The 27321-nt window shown below is 44.5% G+C and overlaps 1 protein-coding gene across 3 annotated transcripts in view; it reads right to left on the reverse strand.

The window, feature by feature from the left end:
* LDLRAP1 (low density lipoprotein receptor adaptor protein 1) overlaps window positions 1–26982 on the reverse strand; it is a 632547-nt gene extending 605565 nt beyond the window's left edge. The window contains exons 1-2 of one of the 3 annotated variants that reach the window (XM_081961998.1): window positions 26924–26982; window positions 26860–26891 (exon numbers count right to left, since the gene is read on the reverse strand). The gene's annotated coding sequence lies outside the window, so the exon portion shown is untranslated. The other 2 variants (XM_081961997.1, XM_081962000.1) reach the window with 2 other exon arrangements.
* Window positions 26983–27321: the final 339 nt, after the last annotated feature.

Consider the following 27321-nt stretch of genomic DNA (forward strand, 5'->3'; position numbering starts at 1 on the left):
ATCCCTAATAGTTCACCAAAATGCCTCAGGATGCTGGAGCTGAAGTGAATTTAATAGTAAGATCAGATGAGTATTTTGAGATTTTTTTTAATGAGGGAGCCTCAATCTCTGTCTCTCTCTCTTTCTCTCTCCTTCTCTCTATTTCTCTCTCTGTGTGTCTGTCTGTCTCTCTCTCTCTCTGTTTGTGTATGTGTTATGGTTGACAATGTTTGTTCACTACCCAGAGGTTCACTGGATAGTTGGCAACCTTACTGGATTTGATTAATACATAAATGCTTCCCTAGGCGTTTAGGGGAACAAACGGGGGTGCAACGATAAAGCTTCGATTTTAATGGATGTGCAGGATATTCTTGGCTTTGACCAGATTTTGGGAAAAGAATTTCCACTGCTAAACAAGATGGTTGCTAAGTGAATTGCACCTAATTTTATGACTTTTTTTTTGCCATGGTTATTAAAGAGGTTTTCCACCCTGCAGCCTTCAGGCTGTTTATGAAACCAATTTAAGACATTTCTTTCTGGATTCCACCTCTTCCCTTGCACAGTGATCATGACTTGATATTCGGACAGGATTGAGTTTCTCACAGCCCCAAATTGGGGGTTCCCCCCAGTAGTGGATTTCCATTTTTTTTACTACCAGTTCACTCGTGCGTGCACTCTCGTGCGTGCGCCCAACACTTCTGCACATGCACAGAAGCATCCGGGTGGGTGGGCGGAGCCTCCCGCTACTACCGGTTCACCTGATCTGGGCCGAACCGGGCCGAACCAGGAGCAACCCACATCTGGTTCCCCCGCTTGTTTACCTCTCCTGGACTGATAAAAAGAAGAAAGAAAACACCCGTTTTGCATTCTTCCTATGACTTGGACTGGAAGGAAAAGCACCAAAATTCATATCTCATTTTTAAAAAAAACATAAACAAGCCATCTATGGTAGTCTGTTTTGTCAATGCCAGTGAACCAGAGGAAAGAAAGAAAAAGTGAACTTCCAATTGCCAAATACTTAAACACATTCCTAAACATCTGAAGGGGTATTTTACTGGAGAGAGAGTTGAGTAGCTGGACATAGAGGGCCTGGAAGCCTTCACCAAGTTTGTCGTGAAGAACATACCTCTATTTGTGGCACCTGTTAAGTAAGCAAGCTCCCCGTTAGGAGAGCGAGTGTGCAGAGAAGCGTAATGAGAGTGGTGTGGAAGAACACGCATAAACCAGCATACAGTGACACTGAATAGTAAAAGTATAGTATTTTACTATGTGGAAAATAGAGGTATTCAGAGTTCAATTTACACAGTCCAAGTCATACATGGTTCAGCAGTCAGTTATCAATGTTCTCCGTTAAGGATTGATCCTTCGAACACAGTCCAGTATCATATAATCAGCTCAGCACACAAAGTCGCTAACGGTAGCAAAACGCACAGTAACTCACAATACAGTATCAGGCAGTATCCACCATCAGCATCTAACAAACAGAGAGCTAACAGTCATTCTGGCTCCCTCTTATGGCTGCTTGAGGTAACAGCAACCAATCACATTACAGCAGTACTTAAAGAAACAGTACTACCATCCTGGTTTACATATTGCTAACTCAACTGTTAGCTTACATTCCTAACAGCACCCCAGAGACAGAGGACATAGTCCATAGATCATTGGTATGTCCACTGTACAAGAAAGAGGGAAGACAAACTGCCTGCTGGGAGCCTTATATTAAAACATGTTTTATGTGTAGTCAGAATCTAAAAATTGCATATATCACGGCTCTTTATCTGAACAAAACAATACAGCTAAGAATTGCGTATGTGGGTCTGACTGGGGTAAATTGTAATGTGTGTGAATGGGGGAGAGAAATAATGCATGATTTACATTTTCTTTTAGTTAGCCTTTTACTTCATTTGGTAACACATGGCTTTTTATTGTTCTTACTTTGTATTTTGTATTCTGGTACGCCCTAATGGCTAACCCATAACTGTTCTGATTCGTTGCACAGTCAGCCAGATGTTCGGACTGGATTTGGTATTTTTGTCCACCTATCGAGTCCTTCCCAAGGACCTGGGATAGACAGATGTGGCTATTTGAGGGTGCTAAAGGTATCGTCACAAGATGTAAGCTGTTCCGAGGGAAGCTGCCTTTTGCAATGGACTGGTGGTGATTTTGTCAATGCCGATGGTGTTAAGATGGTTCTCCAGATGTTTTAAGGTTGCACCAGTGGTGAAATTCAATTGTTTTTACTACTGGTTCTGTGGATGTGGCTTGATGGGCGTGACATGGCTTGGTGGGCATGGCTTGGTGGGTGTGGCAGGGGAAGGATACTGCAAAATCTCCATTCCCAACCCGCTCCAGGGGAAGGATACTACAAAATCTCCATTCTCACCCTACTCTGCAGCCAGCCAGAGCTGGCATTTACCAGTTCTCCAAACTACTCAAAATTTCCACTACCGGTTCTCCAGAACCTGTCAGAACCTGCTGTTGATTTTCATTCCTGGGTTGCACCCAAGACACCTCATCATGAATGAACAGGCCACAACAATGCGGCACAATAGGACAAAGGTGTTGCCAAGGGAAGTTTATTTTGTGAGTAGGTGCAAGTAGGGAGTTCTGGTCCCACACACATCTAGAGGACCCCAGGACAGTGAAATCCGAAATAAACTTTCCACCATCGATAACATCTCGCAATCACAAAGGAGCCCGGCTTCCAAACTTGGCCAGTTATCTCCAGTCGTACGCTCTAATCCATTAAAGAAGTATGAACAATTAGTCTGCTCTGCCAGGGGAAGATAATTCTCCCTGCACACACGTCGGCGGTAACGTGAGCTGGAAGCGATGCAGCTGACGAAGTCTCATTTGAAGGAAAATAACTCCTCTGAGGTAGAATATCCAAACTGTGCAATTGGATAAAATGAAAAGGAATTAAATAAAAATGCCATGGCTTGAGGGAGTCAGGAAGAGCTCCAAATAACTCTCTCGCATGCGCAGGTCTGCCATTTGAGCTGAGGCTTTGAACGCTCGGGATCCCGGCTCCCTCCTCAGAGTTATAAATGGATTGCTCTTCCATTGACAGCAAACAAATCTTGTCCTTGCGTCAAAACCTTTCAGGGTCTCGCCTTGCCGTGCCTTCCTTCCCTTTATTTCCTCTAGCCCAGGGGTGTCAAACTCGATTTCATGGAGGGCCACATCAGGATTGTGTTCAGTGGTGGGCTCCTCTTACTGTTGCTACTGGTATGCTGATCGCAGTCTGTCCGTGCATGGGCCTGGAGTGCGCTGGGCACCTGCCTGACTTGCACTGCACACGCGTGCGCAATCCACTGCCCCTGTGACACATAGCTGCGTGCGCAGTGTGCCTTTTGGCATTAAATACAGCTATAGAGTGCGGGCGGGCGGGTGGGCGAAACGAGCCACCATACCGGTACGCTCTCAGCTGCTCCAGGCCGCTACCGGTACAACCATACCTGTCAGGACTGGCAGCAACCCACCACTGATTGTGTTTGACCTCAAAGGGGGTGGGGGGCATGGCCAGAATCACTCATATCGGAGTGCTCTACCAGCAAAAACTGGCTTCCGGATTCCGTTTCCAGCTGCGACGACCTCCTGCAAACCTCTGTCAGCGAAAATGGAGCTTGGCAAGGCCGCATGCGGACCTCCCAAGCTCCATTTTTGCTGGCAGAGGGTTGCAGGAGGCCGTCACAACCAAAAACGGAGCTCGGGAGCCGGTTTTTGCTGGCAGAGCACTCGGGAACAGTCCTTCACTGTTTTCAGAGTGGCCCTGCGGGCCAAATCTAAGCACCTCATGGGCAGGATCCGGCCCACGGGCCTTGAGTTTGACACCGCTGCTCTAACCAAATTCCCCCTCACAGACTAGTAGTAGGAACAGACACTTTTTTTTTAACGTGGTGTTTTTCAGGCTCTTTTCCCCACCCAGTGTTTACATTTGTCTAAAGTCTATTGATTAAAGAATAAATTAAGTGGAAATAAATTAAGTGGAAAGCCAGGAAGTTGCCAAGACAATTTTCATCTCTAACATCCTCGCTCTTTTTCCCAAGGAGGCTTCTGCGCTTCTGATCGGTTCTGCGTCATTCTTAGAAAATTAAAACAGCAGGTAGCTGCCAACCATCGCCGGGGCTAAAAGGACTGTGTGCTCACCTATCAGAGAAAAAGATGAAGAATGGAGCCTGGGATGGGGCGTGGGGGAGTCATCCAATAAGGCAAGAATAGCAAGCCATACCTGAAATTTCCAATGTGCCCCCAGGCTGAAAAGAAATGGTCAGCCACTCCCCATTATAGCCTTATAGCGCCTATATCTCTATGTAAGAATGCACTCCTAAGCAGGGATGCAATTCAAATAATTTAACAACCAGTTCTCTGCCCTAATGACCAGCTGGGTAGGCGTGGCTCGGTGGCCATGTGACCATGTGGATGTGGCCAACTCAACGTCACTCAGGTCGATGGGCGCTTCGCTTTAGCTGTTACAATGTAATAAGGGTTAACTGGAGAGGCAGTTTTTGGACTGTTTTTCAAGATATTTTCACAATATTTTTGTAATGGTCTTCGGAGGAGCTAGCTGGTCTTCGCGGGTGCTGGAGCACGGGAAAACAGCCTAAAAACAGCCTGGAAAACAGTCTGATTTGGGGGCATTTTCAGGCCATTTTCTGACACTCCGGCACCTGTGAAGACTAGCTGGCGAGGGCGCATGTGTGTGCCGGAAACCAGAAGAGCAGCTGGTGACGGCACATGTGCCCACCGAGAGAGCTCTGCGTGCCACTTCTGGCACACGTGCCTTAGGTTTGCCATCACGGGTAGAGGGTCTCCTGCCTGAGCAGAGGATTGGACTAGAAGGCCTCCAAGGTCCCTTCCAATACTGCCATTCTATTCTATTCCTTCTCTGAAGACACAGTGGTGGTTTATGCATCAACAAGCATTTGTGCACATGTGTGTGTGTGTGTATGTGTTGTCTCTGCGCTGGAGAGTCAGTGTGCCTGGTTTTTCAGGTCCAAAGAACCAAGGATGACAGATGGAGTTACTGCTAGGTAGTTCATTGTTCACATCTTCACAAACAGAATCTTGCCAGGCTAAAGCAATTGTCTGCCATAAGTGTAGAATAGCTAGAGAGGATCCAACCTTGCTTTCTTCCCGCCCACCAGACAGTCCAAGCTCAGCTGTTTCTTTGCTCTGAGAAACAGCCCTTCCCTCCTCCAGACTACGTTCAATCACAGTTGTGTATACTACCTGTACACACACACGTACACACACACACATTACTTTAATGTCCAACAGAGCATAATCTAGCAATGCTCCCTTAACCCCTCAATTCAGAGGTTGCCACAAAGAAGAGGGAGTCAAGCTATTCTCCAAAGCACTAGAAGGTAGGACAAGAAGCAATGGGTGGAAACTAACCAAGGAGAGAAGCAACCTAGAACCGAGGAGAAATTTCCTGACAGTTAGAACAATTAATCAGTGGAACAGAAGTTGCCTCCAGAGGTTGTGAATGCCCCAACACTGGAAGTCTGGATGTGAAGGAGCAGAATTCACAGTCAATTAATAAAAGGTTTTTTTTGTCAAGACATGGAGCTTGCTTCATGCTCTTGGGAAGCCTGGGTCATTACAGCAACATAAATTTTGGGCTCAGTTGAGGGCTACCTGTATACCAGGTTTCCCATACGGCTGGCATACCCTCAACCCGAGGCCAGGCAGGTGTAAAGCAACAGGCGCATGTATGCCCACTGTTCTAGCAGGGCACTCTTAGATGCCAATGAAGGCTGTCCACATTCTTTTTCATCTTTTTTTTAAAAAATCCTCCTAATCTGCTTTGCTCAGAAGCTCAGCTGGTTGGCTGCTGCCTTGTGGCCGAATCTCTCGCTCCTGTGGTGCCAAAATCAATCTGACTAGACCGACATTCAATCTGGTACTTCATCTCCCACGAACGTGCCAATGAATCATCTTCCATTGGTATAATGTATCATTTATTAACAAAATATACTTTACGTGCCAAACCAATCTCCCAACCTGTTGTGGCCCAGCAGCGGCCGGCTGAGCTGTTGGTGGACTCTTGACAGCTCAGACCATTGTGGGACTGCTCTGGAGGATGAGGAAGACTCTGGAGGGTGTTTGGAGTCAGAGCAGGAACTAGAGAGGCCTGTTGGCCACCAGGTGGCATCTGAGTCAGGGAGCAGTGAGGAGGAACAGAGGGAGGTTGTCCCTGATGTGCGTGTGCGTAGAGCTGAGAGGAGAAAGGAACAACTGTGGAGAAGACGTCATAGAAGGAAGTAGGGACAGATGGCTAAGGTTGTGGCCCCTCCCAAAGAGTTTATAGGTGGAGCGACGGGAGGGGAATCTTTGCAGGAAACAACAGTCCATTTTACTAGCCGTTGAGAAAGCATTCCGTAAATCTAATCTTGGTTTCTTGAATATAGCGTTCTAGGCTCCTAGTCAAGGGGTGGCTTTATCTATGTAATTAGTCATGGCAGACAGCCAAGCCTGTGTCTGCATATTCATTGGAATCACGGGACAGAACAGAACCGTAATGGATTGTGCTGCATTTTGGATCCGATGCTTCAGAGCCCATAGGAGCCTGTCTGTAGAGGTCTGTAGCCCTTGCCTGCAATTCTTTAAGGCAGAAACACACAGTAGCCATATATGAGGGGTCCTTGTGCTCTCTGGGCTTGGATGTTTCCTTGCAGATGTTTCATTAGGTAACATAATCAGTGTTTATTAGCAGCCACGTCATCTTTGCAAAACCAAACCTATGGTGTCAATAAAGGTACCTTCAAATATGCCAAATGTTTTTTTTAGTGCGCTCTTCTGGGTCCCCCCCTCCCCCAATTTCCAGTGTGGATTTTTCTGATTATTTCCCCCATCCAGTCTTTAACCAAAGCTGACCCTGCTTAGCTCTCTGGATCAGCCAAGATTAGCTAGGTGCTGCCACCTAGTGATGCCATGGGGTAAGACAGCCACTCACAGCAAATGAACAAGTATGTGATATCATAAACCCAGTTACTGTATAAAGGTAAAGGTTCCCCTTGCCTCGCACATATGTGCTAGTTGTTCCCGACTCTAGGGGCCGGTGCTCATCTCTGTTTCAAAGCCGAAGAGCCAGCACTGTCTCCGTGCTGGGACAAGTAACGGGAGCTCACTCCATTACGTGGTGCTAGGGATTCGAACCGCCGACCTGCAGACCTTCTGATCAACAAGCTCAGCGTCTGAGCCACTATAATGGTTACTGTCAGAGATGGTATTCAGCTAGTTCTGACAGGTTCTGGAGAACCAGTAGTGGAAATTTTGAGAGCGGGGAGGAAACGGGGATTTTGCAGTATCTTCCCCTGCCACACCCACAAGGCCATGCCCACAGAACCAGTAGTGTTAAGTAAGTAATCTCTCCGTTAGGAGAGTGAGCGTGCAGAGAAGCGTAATGAGAGTGGTATGGAAGAACACGCACAAACCAGCATACAGGGATACTGAATAGTATAAAATATAGTAGTTTACTATGTGGAAATATAGAGGTATTCAGAGTCCAGTTAACAGTCCAGCTCATACACGGTTCAGTCATTCAGTTATCAAATAGTCAGTCTAGCACTCAAAACAGCTAACAGTAGCAAACCACAGTACCTCACAATACACCGATCAGCGTCTAACAAACAGAGAGCTAACAGTCATTCTGGCTCCCTCTTATGGCTGCTTGAGGTAACAAACCAATTACATCTCTTTAGCATTTAAAGTAACATATACATTTGTTACAATCGTAGCTTATATACATTGCCAAGCCAAGCCTAGGGTTACATCCCTAACAGGTAGTAAAAAAAAATTGAATCCCATCACTGGTTACTGTATAGTATGATATCCAAACCTGATTGCAGAGCAAATGGCAGTCAGAGAAGAGCAGTTTAAACAATTTCTAACCACAGCTTGTTGTAAGCTTATTTAACTAAACAGCATGTTATTTGGAGGTCATGCTTGTTACTCTGTGAGTGATGAGATGAGAACCAACCAACCAACAGGCAAACTAAAACACACGTAGATTGTCTAAAATCATACAAAACATTTAACCAGATTTGTCCTGGCAAGCAAGAAAAGGCACTGGATACTGCTAGTTGTTAACACATTATAAAAGTAACCCTCAGCTTACAATCATTCATTTAGTGAACACTTGAAGTCAGGATGACACTGAAAAAAATGACTTATGACCATTTTTCACTCTTACAACCGTTGCAGCATCCCCGTGGTCACATGATCAAAATTTGGATGCCGGGCAACGGGAAGGTTACTCATGCAATCACCTTTTCTGACAAGCAAAGTCAATGGAGAAGCCAGCTGTTACTAACTGAACTGCAGAGACTCACTTAACAACGGTGGCCAGAAAGGTTGTAAAAATGGGGCAAAACTCACTTAGCAACTGTCTCACTTAGCAACAGAAATTTGGGGGGGTCATTGGGCAATCCAACCAGTCAGTCCTGGAGGAGATCAACCCTGGCTGCTCTTTAGAAGGCCAGATCCTGAAGAGGAAACTCAAAGACTTTGGCCACCTAATGAGAAGGAAGGACTCCCTGGAGAAGAGCCTCATGCTGGGAAAGATGGAGGGCAAAGGAAGAAGGGGACGGCAGAGAATTAAGATGGCTGGATGGAGTCACTGAAGCAGTTGGCGTGAGATTAAATGGACTCCAGAGGATGGTAGAGGACAGGAGGGCCTGGAGGAACATGGTCTATGGGGTTACGATGGGTCGGACACAACTTCAAAACTTACAACAGCAACAATCCAAAGCAAACCCAGCAACATATTTTTTTCTCTCTCCTGTTCCTTTTCTCCCACCATCCCCTCCACTCCTCCAAGCGAGGTAGACCAAGAACTTGTTAAAGGGATTGCATTTTTCGCTTGTCTTCATTTATAAAAGTCATTATTTTGGATCTCCTGCTCCCTGCCTCCCCCCGCACCCCCCCCCCGCCTCCCTGCCTTGAAGCTACCATTAACTGCCAAACAATGGAAGGTTAATAAACAAAGGAGCTCTTGGGAAGGGCTCTTGGCTAGGCGGTTTAATTAATCAGATGTAAATTGGGATATTGTCTTGAGGGGGAGGAGCAACAAGTCAGCTGTGGAAAGGAAGCGGGTGGGAAGGGGGAATCGCTTTCATAGGAGGGAATTCTCTTCAGATGTTTGGAGTGGAAAATCCTACCACAGCTTTGTCTGTAGAGATTCTCAGCCATCCAGGTCATGGTTGATTGAGAATACATCTTTTGGAACGAAAATTAATATAAGACCTGGTCTTATTTTCAAGAAAACTTGGGTAATGATTCAACTAAACCTGGGACACTATTGATCCCAACTTCAGTGCTAAAGCAACATTTTAAGATGTGACCCTTTGTACTTTGGAAGGAACCAACACTTGGAAAATGATTCAGGTGTCTTCAAAAAATGACCCCCAGGAACCTGAATTAGCAAGTTTTTTTAAAACTCTGAAAAAGATCAGTGACGAATGAATGAAATGAAAGAGAGAAGATGTCAAATTCATGCCTGAACTTCAAACAATGAACCCAAATTGAATTTTCATACCGAGGCCGCCTGCTCCAAACTAGGACCCTTCAGATCTTGGATGCTGACCCTTTGAAGGTAGCCCGACAGGAAAGACTTTGCAAGTCATTCTGTACCTCAGCTTGTTTGATCTAGGCCAGAGTAACAGAAACTTGAAAAGCTTGACATTATTTTTCCTTCCTCCTTCTTAAAGTGGAAATTGGATTGGATTTTTCTGCCCAAAGTTTTCTTAAATCATCCTTCGCTGATTGCTGTTCCATAATTTAGCCTAGGCCATCTCCGTGAGCCTCTACGCCAGTGGTGGGTTCCGGATCTCATCACAACTGGTACGGTGCAATGGGGCTGGGCGTCCCCCACATGGTTCGCCTTCTCCAGGCTCCGGAGGCTTTCCTCGAGCCTCTGGGAGGGCGAAAACTGCTTCTCCCAGCCTCCGGAGGCTTTCAAGAGGCTGGAAATGGGCCCAATTCCGGAACTTCCAGGAGGCTCTTTTTCTTTCTTTTCTGTGTAGAGACTCCTGGGGGATGGGTGGGAGGGGTGGGAGGGGTGGGTGTGGCCAGCCAGGGGTGGGATTTGGAGGTTCTCTGAACCGGCCATAACATTAGCTATGAGTTTTCCCAAACCCAGGCGAACCTGTAGCAGCCCACCCCCGCCTCTACAACAGGGGTGTCAACTCATGTCATCACAGTAGTGTTATGGGGCATCATGGGACTTTCCCCCTCTTTGCTAAACCGGCTGTGGCCATGGCCAGCATGTGACGCATCCAGCCCGGGGACCAGGAGTTTGACATCCCTGCTCCACAGAGTGTTTCTTAACTTTGGCCACTTTTAGATGTGTGGATTTCAACTCCCAGAATTCCCCGGCCAGCTATGCAACTTGTATGTGACGTGTTGCACTCAATTTTATGACTCTTTTTTTTTTGCCATGGTTGTTAAGCAAATCACTTCAGTCGTTAAGTAAAATGATGTAATTGCTAAGGTACGCTGGCTGGGGAGTTCTGGGAGTGGAAGCCCGCACATCTTAAAGTGGCCAAGGTTGAGAAACACAGTTTTACAAGAAGGAGCACTGCGCCTAGGGATCTGGGGGTTGAAATCCTCCCCCACCCCCAAATCTGAGCAGCAAAGGCTGGAGAGATCATGTCGTGATTCCTTCGGAGCAGAGAATCAAAGGCTGCAGACGGGTTTCCTGGCAAGCATTCATTTTTCCCCCCCATAAGCTTTATGTCAACATCAAAGCAGAGAAGAGTCAAAAAGAATCAGATGATCAGAGAGAGACTCGTGTCGTTACAAGTCACTCCTCCTTTGGGGGCTGTTTTGAAGGGATTCTGTGCCGGTAACAAAACCTGCCATTTCAATGCAGGAAGACTTTTCAGATCGCTCAGCTCTTGCCCTCCCTCGAAATACGATTCCAGTGGTTAATATTCTCATGTAAACATACACACACACACAGTCATATATATATGCACCAGAGGTGTGTTTCTACTGGTTCAGCCCACTTTGGCTGAACCGCTAGTGGTATGCCGCCCTGGGTCACAGAACCGGCAGTGACCCAGGCTGGCCACGGCCCCCAAACTGGTTCCCCGGCCAGCGCCGTCACTTCCGCCATCTTTTTAAAAAAACTCTGCACATGCACACATACTTTCTCTGTGGAGGCCTCCCTCCAAAGGTCAGGGGACCATTCTCTCTGCAACAAACGTGATATTTAAGATAAACTGGCTGTCCTAACAGGTTCCCGGTTCCCAGTAATTCGGCTTTTTTTCTCCTATGAAGAGTGATTCACGGTTTTCCAGCAATGTTATAAGCACATCAGCATACACACACACGCGCACACACACACACACACACACACACACATGTACTCGACTCGTTTAGTGACTGTTTGAAGTTACAAAAGCACTGGAAAAAATGACTTATGACCATTTTCCCCACTTATGACCATTGCAGCATCCCCATGGTCATGTGATCAAAATCCAGACACCTGGCAACTGGTTCATATTTATGACTGTTGCAGAATCCCCCGAGGTCATGTGATCGCCTTTTGCACCTTCTGACAAGCAAAGTCAATGGGGAAGCCAGATTCACTTAACAACTGTGGCTAGAAAGGTCGTAAAATGGGCCAAAACACAATTGATCATTGTCTTGCTCAGCAATGCAAATTTTGGGTTCGATTGTGGTAGTAAATCAAGGTCCATCCATCCATCCATCTATCCATCCATCCATCCATCCATCCATCCACCCACCCACCCACCCACCCACCCACCCACCCACCCATCCATCCATCCATCCATCCATCCATCCTGTAACTATCTAATCATTTGGATATGGGAATAGCTTGACCCCATTACAGATGGTCCTCGCTTATCAACTGCTTCTTTGAGCAACTGTTCAAGGTTACGCAAGGGACCCAGTGGCTCAATGGCTAAGGTGCTGAGCTTGTCGATCAGAAAGGGTACTTCAATAGTAGCGTATGCACCTTTGCTCAGCAATGGATTTCTGGTCTCAATTGCGCTTGTAAGTCAAAGACTACTTTTACTTTCTTTATTAGATGTCTATTGTTGTTGTTAGTTGTGAAGTTGTGTCCGACCCATCGCAACCGCATGGACAATATTTCTCCAGGCCTTCCTGTCCTCTACCATCCTCTGGAGTCCATTTAAGCTCACGCCAACTGCTTTGGTGATTCCATCCAGCCACCTCATTCTCTGTTTCCCCTTCTTCTTTTGCCCTCCATCTTTCCCAGCATGAGGCTCTTCTCCAGGGAGTCCTTCCTTCTCATCAGGTGGCCAAAGTACTTGAGTTTCCTCTTCAGGATCTGGCCTTCTAAAAAGCAGTCAGGGTTGATCTCCTCTAGGACTGACCGGCTGGATCGCCTTGCAGTACCAGATGCACTGTATATATCCCACTTTTACTCTGTACAGCTCAAGGCAATGTACATAATGATCCCTCCTTCTATTTTCCCCACCCCAACAACGATTTTGTGAGCTTGGCTGGGCTAAGAGAGATTGACTGATGTGTGTTTGCAAGTATAAAGTAAAGCATGTCAGACACAATTAGTATTTGGATGGAAGACCACTCAGAAACCCTGGCATTGGAAATGAGACCAGGGAGTGGGGTACTCCCCCCAAACGCAGCAACGGCAAACCACTTCTACTCGGTTGCCAAGAAAAACTACACCGAGGTGTCCAACCTTTGACTTAAAAATGACTTTAGTTACTTTTTGAGGCACTAAATAACCGACAAGGACAGGACTGGAGATTTTATGAGACTTTGGCTCAATTTCAAATAGCCTCTGCCAGAATCAATCCGAATCTTTGGCCGAAGCAATGATTTGTTCCTCGGCAGTAAGCTGAAGTGGGGAAGGGCTTGATGGAAGAAGAAAAAAGGGAATAAAATGCACACGAGGAAGCGAGGGGAAAAGGAGGGTCTCACACACACACACAGAAAATGCACAGCCCAAACTTATTGGGGGTCCCCCTTGTTCATAGCACCCCAGATCCCCTGGCACATTGCTCCCTGCAGATGGATTGAGTCTTGGCTCTGGAAAAAGTACTAAACTGTTCATTGATTGCTGATGAAAGGTTAATAAACAAACAAACAAATGAACACAGGCTAAAAGCAAGAGAGGGTTTCTCTAAACGAGTGTTTCTCAACCATTTGTTGACTTCAACTCCCAGAATTCCCCAGCCATTATGCTGGCTGGGGGATTCTGGGAACTGAAGTCCACACCCCTTAAGGTTTTCTGAGGTTGAGAAACATTGCTCTGCTCCCGGAGAACATATTCTAATTAACAACAAATTTTAATACAAAAATAATAAATGGAATTAAAACAAAATCTAACTAATTATTACATTTTGAAAGAAGCAATTCTGTCTCCCAGATTTCCTGGAAGACGGATAAAGATCAAAAGGAAAAACTCTGGAATGTGTGAAGAGCAGGCACAGTACATCATTGTCAGATAAGACCTTATGACCTGCGCAGTAACTCTTTCAGTTTAACTATTTAGTTTCAATTCGTCAGTTCAGGCTAGCAAACAATTTAACGCAGTGACATCCCTCCCCAAGTGTAGTGACTTCCTCCCCAGGCCCCCATTCATTTCTCTCACACACACACACAGCTGGCTAAAACTATACAAAAATCTAGCCCAGCTTCACTGATTACAAGTTTGAAAAGGCAACGTGGCTCCACCTGCAATCAAACTACACTTGGGGAGGGAGAGCACAAGTGAGCACTGAGGAGACCACAGGAGGAGGCAGGAAGCCAGGCAAAGAGCCATGCTGTAGTACACACACTTCCCCCCAGCCTCTTTCTTTTGGAAGGCTTGGCTTGACTCCCCTCCGGCTTCTCTGCCTCTCCTCTCACTCCAGCCTGCCAGCAGGAGGTGGTGGGTGGGCTTTATTGTGTTCCAGGCATTTCTCACCCAGACAGCAGGCTGCATTTACAATGGTGGAGGTGTTTGGGAAAGGCAGCAGGGGAATGGGGGGGGATGGCAGAGGAGCTGCTTTCAAGCCACTGGAAAAGATATCCAATCCAACTTTTGTGTGTGGGGGGGTTTGTTTGAGAGTGAGTGAGAGAGGGAAGGGGTAGGAGAGATAGTCCAATCCAACTTCTGTGTGTGTGTGTGTGTGTGTGTGTGTGTGTTTGAGAGAGGGGGAGGAAGGGAGAGAGGGAGGAAGGAGGGGAAGGAGAAGAAAAAGAAAAAGAAAGAAGGAGCAAAGGAGCAAAGGAGAAAAACAAATGCTGTTGCTTTAAATTGGAACTGAGCATGCCTGGCTGTGGAATTCTGGGAGTTGAAGTCCACAAGTCTAAAAATATTTGAAACCCAGCACTGTGTCAGTGCCTCACCAGTCATAAACCTCACCGCACGTCACTGCTGCCCAGGGTCCTCCACATCCTCCAGAGCCGACTCATAGGGACACTCGCTGTCGGAGTCTGGTGGCAGCTCCAACGGCTGCTGCTGGGCCACAACAGGTGGCAATGGGTTGGGCAGTCTGGCTGGCCATTAACCTGGCTTATTCATTGGGCTAAGCCATTGTTTGACCGGTTTTGCCTCCAGTTTTGCAGTAAACTGTTACTGGCTGGGTTCAAATATGTCGAGTCCAACTCTATGATCACAAAATTTAAAAATGGGGTGGAATGTAGTCTGGATTCCAAGGAGAGAGGGGCTGCATTCCAGAGGAGCAAAAGAACAGTGTAGTTTACATACTTTGTTCAGGAAAGAGTTAAGACAATTCCTCTCTAATAGTTCTTAGAGTATGTATGTTTTATAGTGCAAGTAGCCTGCTTTAGCTTGGCAAGATACTGTCGGTAGGGGAGGAACAACAAAGGAAACTGCTTAGAAGAATCTCAACGTGTCTGTCTTCGATTTTGGAGCCTGGCAAAAAGCTAGGTTCACACAGCACGATAGAGAGAGCAAAGGATATTATGGCACAGCTGGATGTAAGAATTGGGCTCTTTCCATCTGTGGCATGGGGCCATTTGAGATATGCATGTATCCCAAGAACAGTAACTGGCAAATTCCAGCCATTGGCTGTCAATTCAGAAAAGCACACTAGGAAAAAAAAAGAGGATGTATGAGTGCAGGACACGGAATAAAAAAAGATTTGCCTCACTTCTTGCGATTGTCTTCCCACCGCTCTTCCAATACATCACATTTCTGCAAGCTCATTGGCGCTGCCTGCTGTTCAGTTAAGTGCTTCCTGTTTTGCCATTAGCTACTCTGAGACAGTTTATCAGAAAACCTACATATCTGTGGAACAATTGCTTTGCATGTTACTTGCCTCTTGGGCTCTCAGTCAGAGGCCTGTATGCTTTGCCAGTCTGGAGCCATTTGCATTTGCATTTTCCTTCCATACGTCTTGCAAGCCAGGCCGTCATGGGGAGGTGAATTTTCACAGCTCCAACTGCATCTTTGCTCCAATTCCAGATTGATCAAATTAAGAACTTAACTATAACAATAAACCCTGCTTTATTGAACAAGCGACAGCTAGATTTATGTAGTATGCTAACTGGTAAGCCCTGGTTTATAGATCAGGATGCCTAGAAAGGCAAAACATGCCAAACCCTTAAATGAATTGATTTCACGTGGGGTGCTGCCAGTGTTAGAATGTTTTAACTTTTCCAGCGAGTTGTAAAGAGATGAGAGGAACAGCAGCATGGTGGAGGGACGTAATTACAGCGGTGAAGGGTGCACCCTGGAACTGGTGAAGAAACAGTTTGGGAACAGATCAACCTGGATAAAAATTTTTTACCTATGTGGTTCTAAAGGTTGATACCAACTGGATGGCACACGATTAATGTGTATGCTGCCCCTTCACATCCAACTTTCAGAAGAAATGATTATAGTTGTGTAGGAAGTTAGCACCCACTCCTCTCCTAGCAAAATGACATATTTTAGGAAATATTAAAAGGACAGAATATTCCCCCTAAAAGGGAGGCAGAAACTAACCCCCCTCCTTTGTCAATGGGCCATTAAGGCCTGAGCCAGTTTATTCTACATAACAAAGATCTACCTCCTTCAGGCAGAGCCATAATAGGAATCCCAAAGCCCTTTCATTGCATTACTACCCAGCAAGACTCAACCAAACTTGGACTCAAAACACAGCCCCTGCATGGCCCCATGGGAGTCTGACAACCAATCAGAATACAAGCTCAAATTCAAAAGCCCAGAGAGAGCATAAAATTCAGGGACTCTCAGCATCTCTTCCCTTTTTTCTTCTTCACCTAACATCATCAAGGCATATGATCCTGTCCATCATTTAAAAAATCCTCTTTCCAAACAGCCTCCATGTTTCCAGTGTCTTTTTCCCCACTTGGAACTGGATCCAGAAGGACATTTCTTCCAACAGTGTTTTTTTTTTTTTCAGTTGGACTTTCTGCTTTTTCTTTGAAGACGTTTCGCTTCTCATCCAAGAAGCTACTTCAGCTGAACCCAGATGGACCTTTCTTCCAACAGCTGGAACAAATAAATACAGCATAAAGGACTCTACCATATTTTCAATGCCCACACGGAACCTCTACTTACATCTTTATTAATCTAATTTTTTAAAAGCCACTCTTCTGATGGAAAGCAATTCCACAGTAAGATGCAACAAATTCACCAGTAAGACTAGGGGGAAAAAAGTGCAAATTAAAGCAGAAGAACGCCATTCTAAACGATGAGAGAAAACAATAAGTCCAGGCACCAAAATCTGGTCAAAAGCTGAGGCAAATAGATGGACTGGAGCCCATACTGAAAGCTCACTCATCTCAGCCCTTCTTTATAAACAGGGGTCCCGTGTTCGGGATACCTGGAAGCAAGGTGTTTCTTTCCATCTACAGACCAGGGGATTATGGTTCTAGATGAGGCCAAGGTGGTCATCAATTATTGAGTCTTGAGGCACCTCAGGCCTTGGTACCTCAGGCGATTTGACCTGGTCCAATTAGAGGAGAGCCAGCCCAGCTCCTCCCCGTGAAGGAAATTTCCCATCAACAGCCTAGCGGCAGTGTTTTCCATCAGCTGCAGAGAATATTGATATTCTTTGTCATCTTTACCGCAATTATTCTTGGCTGAATGTACTAATTGGGGAAGGTTGCTATTGATACCTCCTGCTGATGTAGAATAGATGAGCACTCAGATAATATGCTACAATATATTGTTAATAGGTCATACTGAAATTCTGCTGATAGCTGAACCAGCAGCAAGCAAACACTTAAGAGTGTGTGTGTGTGTGTGTGTGTGTTGTGTTGTGCGGGCGCTGAAACAACTAGACACAGGGACAGGGCTTTTCCCCCCCCTTGTGCCATCATTCTGCTGAGCACTTAATTCTCTCAGTGCTGTTCTAATGTCAACTCTACATATATTAACCTCTGTAGTGTGGCTGGTATGATTTATCCTTATTATCTTCTTTATTCCCACTTTCACTGATATTGTTCTGTTGCTTTGTATGTATACTGAGTGTTTCCTGTACCTGAGACAAATTCTTTAAGGGTTTAATGACGCTTGGTCAAATAATGTATTCCATTCTATTCAATATATGTGCCTACACATTAAAAAAAATAGAGATCCGTCTAGGTTTTTACTCAGAGCAAGAGGCTCTCCGTGCTTGGCCAACAGCCTCTCCAGCAATGGCTTGGGAAGGGGTGTCCAGACCAGTGGAAGGATTCAAATTTTTTTACTACCAGTTCTGTGGGCATGGCATGGCTTGGTGGGCATGGCTTGATGGGCATGGCATGGGAAGGATACTGTAAAATCCCCATTCCCTCCCCACCCCACTAACCTGCTTTCCAGCTCCATTCTTCTGTGCAGGCAACAGGAGAAGACCCAGCTGATCAGCAGGGACTCGGGAGGCAGAGAATAGATGGGGGCGGGGCCAGCCAGAGGAGGTATTTGCCAGTTCTCCAAACTACTCAAAATTTCTTCTACTGATTCTCCAGAACCGGTCAGAACCGGCTGAATATCACCTCTGGTCCAGGCATAGCTGCAACTGTCAATTCCCACCCCACCCCCTTCCCTGTACTTGGGAAGAGCAAACTAGCAAGAACAACTTGGGTATCAGTCCAAAATCTTTAAGGCTAGTCTGACATAGTGATTAGGAACTGTAGAAGCATTTCCTGGCTTCTTTTATTATTCAACCAGGGCCCCGGTTGTATTAACATCTATGGTTAGGATTTTTTTTCCTCAGCTGTTTGTGTGTGTTTTTTTTCTATTGTGTTGCATTTGGTTTTAATTGATTTTATGATTGCTGGCTGTTCGGAGTCAATCATGTGTGGTGGGTGGCCATTGACACTGAGTGAATGAATGAATGAATTTGTGAGTTAATCAAGGAGAAGTCTCTTTGAACATGTCAACTCTGGGAAGCTGACAAAATCCATCTGCAGAGTTAAAACTATCAAAAACGTAAAAGACATAGGACATCCTGGAGTAAAAACAGCCATGGTAATGCTATCAACACAAGGCAGGGGCACCATTAACACATCAACTCCAGTCCAGAGATGAAAGCCAGATCTTCACCCCAGGGAAAGGGGCCTGCTTAAGATACCTCTCTAGGGATGCTATTCTAGAGGGTGGCAGCTGCAATAGAAAAGGCATACTTCCTTGGTCCCACAGGATAGCTTTTAACAGCAGGGACCTGGAGCACACATGCTCTATGCCATGAAGGACTTCAAGAGAGAAGCTCTTAACTGATTCATCACCAGCTTTTTCAGCCTCTGCACAATCTCTCACATTTACGGAGCATCAGCTAGCACCACCAAAATGATAATCTTGATTGTAGCTCCCAGGATACAAAACTAAAGTATATCTTATGCATTCCGCATACATCACTAATTATATATACATACTTAACCCCTGATCAGCATTACATTTACACAATATAATACATATATTACATCTTCTTTTGATCTATACATCCTTGTTCTTTTCGTTCCAACTTCTATTCCTCAAATCCAACCACTGGTAAAATCTGTTCCAAATCTCACAGTCTTCTGTCTCTCCTTTTTTTTTTAATTGCGGTGTTAGTCTATCACATTCTGCAGAGTCAAATATTTTCTTTATTATTTCCCTTTCTAGAGGTATGTTCCCATTCTTCCATTGTTGGGCATAAACTATTAGCGCTGCTGTTATAATATGTAATGTTAAATATGGTAACCCTTTACTTTGACCTTCTTTTATCATTCCTAATAAGAATAGTTCCGCTTTAAATTCCAAATTCTGTCCGGTCATTTCTTCCAACCGCATTTGAATCTTTCGCCAGTAGTCTTTTGCCTTTCTACATGTTCACCACATGTGGTAGTAGGTGCCCGGTATTGGTACATTTCCAGCAATTAGGTGATACATTTTAATAAATTTTGGCTAGCCTAGCTGTTGGTAAGTGCCACCTATAAAACATTTTATATAGGTTCTCTTTATATAACGTGGTCAGAGTTAATTTCCTATTACTTTCCCACAATTGTTGCGTATCTTTGACACCCCCTATTCCAAGTAGAATCTAAGCTTGCAAAGGCCTGTTCCAAGGCCTGACCTCAAGGGAATTCATAACAAAAAACTCCATTGATGGAACTCCATCTTGTTCCCCTCCATTTTGGAAGGGCAGCAAACATCCCAAACCAGAGCAGTCTCAAACTCTGCTAGAAAACGAGAAGACTTTTCAAACTGATTTCTCCTGAGAGTCTTTTGAGAACGAGTTGTGACACCTAAAGAATACTGCATTGGTATTACTTTTATATTATACTAGCTGGATACCCGTGCTGTGTGACAAAACTATGTGATCAGGCAATGCAGGAGAAATCTGGTTCACTCTGGTTCAATCCGTTGGTTCAGTGGTGGTCAGTGATTGAAACACATAAGGGAATATCGCTCTCGCCGGTTTGAGTCCGGAAGCAGTTCCATAGGTGGAAAGTGTAGACATTTTGGTGAGGTACAGACGTTTAGTACTGTAAGGAGCCTCAGACCGCTCCTGAGTGAAGGAGTGGAACGTCTGCCAGTTTGAACTGAGGTAACGGAATGTGAGGCAACTGGCAGTTGGAACAGAGTTCTTTTCAGGTGGGGAGGTGGAGTAGAATGTCTTACTCCTTAGCATCGGAGTGTGTTAATATAAGGCAATTGGCAGTTGGAACGGGGTTCTTTGCAGGTGGGGAGGGGGCGTAGAAGTCTTTAGCATCAGAGCGTGTTAATTGCTGTATAAGATATACTAATGGTCTGATGGTCATTTCAACAAATCTTTTCTCAGCGAGCACCTAGAAGTCAAGAGGAACATATGTGCCAAATTTCAAGTTTGTAGGCATTATGGTTCTGGAGATTTCGTGATGAGTGAGTGGTTATAATCTGATGACCCTGGAGTGTAAACTGCCAAGAATTGCTTGTGATTGGGCAATGTATGAACCTAAATAAGTGGAAATGAAAACAGTAGGAATATGCTGGGTTAGGCAGGAGTAAGCAACACCAAGTGAAGGAGCTCACTCTTCTACAGATTCTTGAATGTTATGTTTTTTCTTACTCACGTCTGGACTAAGATGTTTTTGGACTACAACGTGCACCAACTATGCTGGCTTGGGATGAAAGGAGTTGCTGTCCATTAACACCACCTGGACTTCTCCGGAGGCCAAAAGCGGTTGCAGTGGTGGGGGCGCCCACTCCCCACCCATGCACCATTTCTGCTAGCAGAGGCACCGCGGGCTGCTCCAGACTGATGATGCATTTACCCCTTCCTCAGGTTCAGCTTGGTCATCTGCATCTAATCTTTTTTTGTCTCTGCAGTAGATGTTAATCAACACTCTTGTCCTCTTCCTGTCCTGCATCTTTTCCTACTGAGAAATCAGCACGGGTGCCAATTTAAGGAAATGGAAAGGTAACTTGCAATGGTTAATGCTACAAAGAAATCATTATGGATTTGACTGTTCGTGTTTATTCCTCTTCGGAAATAATTAGATTTCTATCTTTTATCTGTTGTTTGGACATTTCTCTCCTAAATTTAACCACTTCCTGTCAGAAACTAAAACTTATTTTTTAAATATACTACAGACCACAGGGGGCATTCAGCAGGTTCTGGCCAATTCTGGAAATTTTGAGTAGTTTGGAGAACTGGTAAATACCAGCTCTGACTGGCCCCACCCCCATCTATTCTCTGCCTCCCGAGTCCCACCTGATTGGGAGGGAATGGGGATTTTGCAGTAACCTTCCCCTGGAGTGGGGTAGGAATGGAGATTTTACAGTATCCTTCCCCTGCCCCGTCCACCAAGCCACCCCATCCCACCAAGCCACACCCACAGAACTAGTAGTAACCATTTTTGAATCCCACCACTGCTGCAGACCTAAACTTGACCAATTGGTTTTAAAAAAACAACACATTCTTGGTTGGAATAGCTACCCTGTTACATCACGTTATACTAGGTTTTCACGAGAAATCACTTTTACATTTCCAGTATTCACGCTGTTGCTTCTTGCTGGGAAATCCTTGTGAGGGCCATTAGGCAGAATGTGTAGATCAGGAGTCAAACTCAATTTCATTGAGGGCGCTTCAGGATTGTATTTGACCTGGGGAGGCTGGCTGGGGGTATGTGGCCAGCTCAACATCACTCATGTCGGGGGGACCCGAGTCCTCTGCCAGCGAAAACAAGCTCACAAGCTCCATTTTTGTCTGCCACAGTCTCCTACAATAAACCATGGTTTATTGAACAAACAACAGCTAGATTTACATAGTTTCAGAAGTGGTATTCAGCAGGTTCTGATCAGTTCTGGAGAACTGGTAGCGGAAATTTTGAGTAGTTCAGAGAACCGGTAAATATCATCTCTGACTTGCCCCGCCCCATCTATTCTCTGCCTCCTGAGTCCCAGCTGATCGGGAGGGAATGGGGATTTTGCAGTAACCTTCCCCTGGAGTGGGGAGGGAATGAAGATTTTACAGTATCCTTCTCCTGCCACGCCCACCAAGCCATGCCCACAGAACCGGTAGTAAAAAAAAATTGAATCCCACCACTGCATAGAATGCTAACTTATAAACACTAGTTTATACATCACAAGGCCGAGATAGGCAAAATATGCCAAACTCTTAAATGAATTGATTTCAGATGTGGCGTCGCCAGTGTTAGAATGTTTTAACTCTTCCAAAGAGTTATAGAGAGAGGAGAGAAACAGCAGCATGGTGGAGGGACTTCATTACAGTGGTGAAGGGTGCACCATGGAAACTCTGAAGAAACATGGTTGTAAGCCAAGGACTCTCTGTACTTCCATTCCTATGGCACCTTATGGCTACCATGAGAGCTACTGAATCCAAGCCGCAAAAATCCTGAGCCTCACTGGTAAGCAGTTTGGATTTTTGTGGCTGAGATCCAATATAGTCCCAGGTCCAAGACGTTGAGGAGAACCTGCAGAAGAGGACTAGGCTTCTTTCCGTGAACCAATTCAACGATTTGGGTCTTCCCCTTTGACTTCTTCTCAACCGTTCTGACGGTTTTGGGCTCTCTGATCAGCCAGGGATGTTCCCTTCCTCTTAATCCCTAACACCATTTATTATAACAAGAGGTAATTTGTACTTGGGAACATTTCAAGCCTTTTACAAATGAGCTGTTATTGTTGCTGCTGCCACCACTGTGGCTCCCATAGCAACCTCCCATTCTTTTTATTTCAGAAGGCTGCGGAGTAATAATTACTACACCGTTTTCATTCATGCCCTGTGCATTCAGAAGACAGAGAGGCAGTAGGCATGGCTGGTTTTGATCTGGCTCAAAAGAACAGCCAGGGCTGAAGAAACAAAAAACAATTCTAGATCAGTTCAACGACAGTGTTTTTTCCCCAACCTTGGGAACTTTAGCAAGAGTGGACTTCAACTCCCAGGATTCCTAGCCAACTCTCCTAATGAAGAATTGTGTTTCGCAATCTCGGCTACTTTAAAATGTGTGGACTTCAGCTCCCAGAATTCCCTAGCCAGCCTCGCTGCTTCAGCACTGATGTAATTTCTATGGGTTTTCTTGGTTGCTCTTCTAAATTGATCCAGGTTATTATAATGTGCTTTGATCACTGCAGACAATGGCAGACCACCAAGAGTCCTTTGGAAATATGGGAGTACAGAAATCTCAGGAACAAATACATTTATATCCCACTTGACAGCTCAAGGTGCATGTGAACAATCTCAATTATGGAAGTTTTCACACCCAACAGTTTTATGAGGTGGGCTAGGCTCTAAGATATTGACCACATCCAAGGTCGTGCTTAATTATGGTTTGCTGAGGGTCATCTATATATAAATGGCTGTGTGTGTGTGTGTGTGTGTGTGTGTATGTTCCAGCATAACTCTGGAACGCCTCGAGCAATTTCAATCAAACTTGGTACACAGATGACTTACTCTCTGGAAAAAAAGACTGTGGGGGAAAGACACCCCTAACACCCCTCGGTGTGTGTGTTCTGTTAAGATACAGCCTGTTGTGTCTTAAAATGGCTTCTACTGTACAGCACAGTGGAGTGTACATGGTAATGGCTTCACAATACTCCACAAGGGGGCTCCCTCTAACCAGGGGGAAAAACCCAACATTAGAAACTAAATTTGTCCAGACATTTTCAACAAAGCTTTGATTATTTTTGAGGACAAATGTATGTTCCTGATCAATAAAACATTACTGCAACCCGGTGAGTTTGCACCGCTACGAGACCGACATGACGTACTTCACACAGATTACCTACGAGAAAAGAACTGCAACGTCAAACAGCTTAGTGCAAATATCACGGACAAGAAGCCACTTCTAAATCAAGATCAGGAAAAAGCACACCAAATAATCACGGATCTGCTAGCAAAACAACAAGGTGGTATCACTTTCCTTGATGTTTCTGGGGGCACAGGGAAAACATTTGTAACTAATTTAATTGTCGCCGAAATCAGGGCTTTTCCTGTCTAATACAAGATTAGAATAAATAAATACCTGGGCAATGCTGGGTTATCAGCTAATTGAACTATAAAGTAAATACGTTGTTAGCTTTTGGCCACCTGATAGTCAGAATAAAACAGCCCATATTGTAGCTTAACAAGAAATGAAAGACATGCATTTATCAAAATTCATATAACGAAGGCTATTGATGGAAATGTTATTGATGGAGATTTCCACAAGGTAGAACTGTGTGTGCTGGAAGTTAAAGGGATTAAATTCTAAAGGGATCCAACTTGTTTTCTTGCAGCTGGTTCAACCAAGTCTCCATAGCTTTTTTTAATAAAGTTTTTTATTTTTCATTTTGATAACATATAATCACATGTATACTATATGTAGGTTCCTTAGTTTAACGCTGAACTCAAGATATTCTCTTCTACTGGATCGAATGTTTTTGAAGGTATTCAGGGGTATCTGCAGGGAGTGGGGTGAAGGGGAGGGGAGAACTGTGCAATTAAAGCATTGCCCTTATCATGCATGTAAAAACTTTCTCCATTAAAGAAAGTTATTTAGCAGCTGTTTCAATTTTAAAGCAGTGTGCAGCGGCAGCCGAAAAGGCCAATGCAATCCTAAATTGCATTAACAGAGGGATACAGTCAAGATCAAGGGAGGTACTAATACCACTCTATAAAGACCTAGTAAGACCATACCTAGAGTACTGCATCCAGTTTTGGTCACCACACTGTAAAAAAATGTTGAGATTCTAGAAAGAATGCAGAGAAGAGCAACCAGGATGATTAGGGGACTGGAGACTAAAACATATGAAGAACGGTTGCAGGAACTGGGCATGGCTATTCTAGTGAAGAGAAGGACCAGGGGAGACATGATAGAAGTCTTCCAATATTTGAAGGGCTGCCACAGGGGGGGGGGGGGTGTCAAGCTGTTTTCCAAAGCACCTGAAGGCCAGACAAGGAATAATGGATGGAAACTGACCAAGGGGAGATTCAACCTGGAAATAAGGAGGAACTTTCTGACAGTGAGAACAATCAACCCAAGTAGCTGGCCTGGCTCAACTTTGATCTAACTATATCGCTCCTGACGGGTTTTTATTTGGGTATTTTAATTGCATTTAATTACTTAGGGGTTTCTAAACATTGTATTTTATTGTTTTTATTCATTAGCCGACCTCCTCCTTGTACATGTACATGTTGTGGTATATGTTTTTGTAATATGTATGTCTTGTCTATATATTTATTTCATATGTTTTATTGTACGCCGCCCCGAGTCCTTCGGGAGAGGGTGCGGCTAAGAAATAAATTATTATTATTATTATTATTATTATTATTATTATTATTATTATTATTATTATTATTATTATTATTATTATTATTATTATTATAACCCATGGAACAGAAGTTGCCTTCGGAAGCTGTGGGAGCTTCATCACTTGAGACTTTCAAGGAGAGATTGGACTGCCATTTGTCAGAAGTGGTGTAAGGTCTCCTGCTTGAGTGGGGAGGGGGGTTGGACTAGATGACCTCTAAGGTCCCTTCCAACTCTTTTAATCTGTTAAATTTGTTAAAATTTGAACTGGATGGCAATAACAATATTTGCCTTTAACAAGAAGCTCATGATTCAGATGAATACAGCTCTTGCTCTGGTAGAGATGCAACTATTGGAACTCTCCAGTTTATGGATTCAAAAGAAGGGGTACCTTTCCTGCCCCATTTTTATTCAAATTAGCCTTGCAGAGAGATGACCCTAAGATAAGAAACTACAAATTCTGAAATAGCCAGGAACACGATCATTTGAGAGATGGGGAGATTTAATTTTTTTTTCCATAGACAACAATTCGCTTCCCAGACTTTTGAGCAATTTATATGAAAATGGATAGCCATCACAGCCATAGCCCTAAGCAAAAAATCTGCCACACTTCAGAAGGATAAGTGCAGGAACTAGAGAGTTGTGATAAATGAAAGACCATTAAAGACCACTTAGTTTTCTGCTCGGCTGGTGTCCACACAAACACACAGAAAATGGAATAGGACAGAAAAGGATGACACCGTCAAAGAATATTAAGGAACAGTTCTAGAAGAACTTGAACATTGGCATTCTTCTGTAGGAAGTTAGCACCCACCCCTCTCCTAGAAAAATGAAATATCTTGGGTAATATTGAAAAGGCAGAATGTTATATTTCCCTGGATAAGAAATGGAGAAACATGTTTTTAGGCAGGAAACAGACTCACTCTTAATAGCCCCCACCTTTGTCAATGGGCCATTAAAAGGCCCGAGCCAGTCTATTCTACATAACAAAGATCTCCCCCTTCAGCTCCAGGGTGATGGGATTAAAGCATGATAGTATTAGCCCTTTACCCATCTCACCACAAGGCACCTGGGGAGAACCAAACTTGGACTCAAAACATAGCCTACAAAGTTGCCCTGGCATGGCCCCATGGGAGTCTGACAACCAATCAGAATACAAGCTCAGGTTCAAAGCCCAGAGAGGGCATAAAACCAGGGACTTTCAGCATCTCTGCCTCTTTTTTCTTCACCCAACATCTTGAAGCTTGTGGTTCCTCTTTTCTGTTCAGGAGATCAAGCCATGTGATCCTGTCCACCATTAAACCACCTTTCCAAACAGCCTCCATGTTTCCAGTTTCTTTTTCTCCACTTGGAACTGAACCCAGATGGACAACACTTCTTCCAACACTTCAATGTCCACCTGACCAGATATCACCATCTCTTTCAAACACTTGTTTCTGTACTTTCTGACACCAAGACTGAAATCTACAACAACCCTGGAAGCTGGCATGTCCATTCCCCCAACCAATGTTATTTTTGAAGACCAGTAGTAAAACCACCCCTCAGAAATAGAAAAAAAACCTTTCTTACCTAGGAGAACACTGTCTTGCCACCACTCCTGACTTTTCCTTAGATGAGTAATTTAAGTATTGTGGTACTACAAAATATTAGAAACCTGCTAAAACTGCTAATCTTTCCAGGCTCAAATACAATAAGATAAACCAAACTAACCGAAACGAAGTTCTTAGTGAAATCTAGGGAGGAAACTGGAGATCTGCAGTTACCAAAAGCTTGAAAACTCTTCAAGGCAGAAGCCAAAGATTCAGACTTGCTAGAAATTATAAGTCATTATTTTCACCTGCTAGAGTCCCACCCTAGCCAGCTGCTAGCTTTTATTCCTCTCTTAAGTACTGCAGTTCACTTATTCTCAAGAAGCCCTTCCTTTCTACCTAGTACTTGCTCCCTTACTTGCAAATATCTGATGAAGCTTCGGGATAACTCCAGTTCCAAACTATTTAGTTTAGAAAGGTTTTGTCATTTATTTATTTATTAATTATTTTGACTTCTTAGTCGCCCCCTCTCCCCCAAGGGACTCGGGGCGACGTACACCAGCAGCGGTTACAACGATACAATATGGAGGTGAACAATAAATAAATTACAATAATTTAAAACAATTAAAGTCATGAGTCTGTG

Source organism: Natrix helvetica, assembly GCF_964273705.1.
Source record: "Natrix helvetica genome assembly, chromosome: 9".
NCBI classification, from domain to species: domain Eukaryota; kingdom Metazoa; phylum Chordata; class Lepidosauria; order Squamata; family Natricidae; genus Natrix; species Natrix helvetica.